The 1,867-nt window shown below is 47.1% G+C and overlaps 1 pseudogene; it reads left to right on the top strand.

The window, feature by feature from the left end:
* Positions 1–583: 583 nt before the first annotated feature.
* On the top strand, positions 584–1,493 carry LOC131899576 (large ribosomal subunit protein uL30-like 1; annotated as a pseudogene).
* The last annotated feature ends 374 nt before the right edge of the window (positions 1,494–1,867 follow it).

Genomic DNA, 1,867 nt, shown 5'->3' with positions numbered 1-1,867 from the left:
TTAATATTCTTATTCTCTCTCTGTCTCTGTCTGTCTGTCTGTCTGTCTGTCTGTCTGTCTCTCTCTCTCTCTCTCTCTCTCTGTGTGTGTGTGTGTGTGTGTGTGTGTGTGTGTGTGTGTGTGTGTATGAATGGGGTGTATGGGGGTATGTCTACAGAGACCAGAAGAGGGTATCAGGTCCCTCAAAGCTGGAGTTACAGATGGCTAAAAGTCACTCAACATGATTGCTGGGAATTGAATCTGGATCCTCTGGTAGAACAGCTAGTGCTCTTAAACACTGATCCATAACTCCAGCCTTCATTTATTTTACTTTTGATTTGTGTCATTGGAGCAAAGACTTTAGCCCTGAAATACCATAAGAAGAATTGTGTTATTTTTCTACAGGAAGGCCAGGCTTAAAAATGGACGTCCCTCATTAAATTACCCACATGGCTTGTGACAACAAGGGCTTCTGTTTTGAAAACAATATGCAAAATGTAGAGCATCAGAGTCAGATATCCTTTTCCCATGGTGCTGGGGATTGAACCTAGGTCTAGAATCCTGTGTTTGTGGTTCTGATTACTAGAGTTAAAATCAGAGCTGTAGCACCGGAAAGATGGCGGAGGAAGGGGAGAGAAAAAAGATCCCTTTGGTTCCGGAAAATCTCCTGAAAAAGAGGAAGGCTTATCAGGCTCTGAAAGCAACCCAGGCAAAGCAGGCCCTTTTGGCAAAGAGGGAGGGGAAATCAAAAGAATTCAGGTTTAAGCGACAGGAATCATTCGTACATGATTCCTGGCGGCGGCAGCGTGACAAGGTGTGTGTCCGGCGACTAGAAGTGAAACCTCGTGCATTGGAAGTACCTGATAAACATTCCTTGGCCTTCGTTATATGCATGGAAAGGACAGAAGGAGTGAGTCTCTTGGTACAGAAAACCATAGCAAAACTTTGCCTGAAAAAGTTGTTCAGTGGTGTCTTTGTCCATGTCACCCCTCAAAGTGTGAAAATGCTGCGCACAGTGGAGCCTTACGTGACCTGGGGATTTCCAAATCTGAAGTCTGTCCGGAAACTCACCTTGAAACATGGACAAGCAAGGATTAACAATAAGACTGTCTCTCTGACAGACAACACAGTGATTTGAGGAGCACCTTGGGAGATTTGGTGTCATTTGCTTGAAAGACCTCATCCATGAAATTGCCTTCCCGGGGAAGCATTTCCAGGAGATCTCCTCATTCTTGTGCCCTTTCCACCTCTCCATGGCCCGGCATGCTACCAAGAACAGAGTGGGGTTCCTCAAGGAGATGGGTTCTCCTGGCTATCAAGGTGAACGCATCAATCAGCTCATCTGCCAGCTGAACTAGACTGGGACGAGGATTCCCAAAAGCCCAGTGCACTGGAAGAGTGCTTTTGTATCTCAGATGACCAAGTATCTTCAGAGAAGATGATTTCTGCCTTCACACGCTGGAGGAAGAGGCCGGGAGAAAGACAGCGGGGTCCGAGCATTGTGAACCTCAGCACAGCCCTGCTTCGTCCTGCCTGATGTCTTGGTGGGCACATAGTCCAAACGTCCTTCCCACCGCTTCAAGACAAAAGTGATGGACCAGACCAGGGGCATACCTGAGTTTGCAAGGAAGGGTCTTGGTTTTTACTTCTTAATTTATTGTTTAGGACAGGGTCTCACTGTGTACAATCCTGGCTGGCTTTAAACTCCATAGCAATCCTCCTGCCTCATCCTCCTACGTGCTGAGATTACAGGTGTGCGCACCCCTAGCCTGGGAGCTTACTCCTCAGACATGAAATGTGATTAGGAAGTGACGAAAGCGGCATATGGTCTTGTACTGTGAGGTCATGGTGTGACGTCAGTGTCAGCTTTGGTCAGGCTTGCCTGTCC

This window comes from Peromyscus eremicus, chromosome X (genome assembly GCF_949786415.1).
Source record: "Peromyscus eremicus chromosome X, PerEre_H2_v1, whole genome shotgun sequence".
NCBI classification, from domain to species: Eukaryota; Metazoa; Chordata; class Mammalia; order Rodentia; family Cricetidae; genus Peromyscus; species Peromyscus eremicus.
Note: the sequence above shows the minus strand (reverse complement) of the source record. Positions and strands in the feature narration are given on the sequence as shown.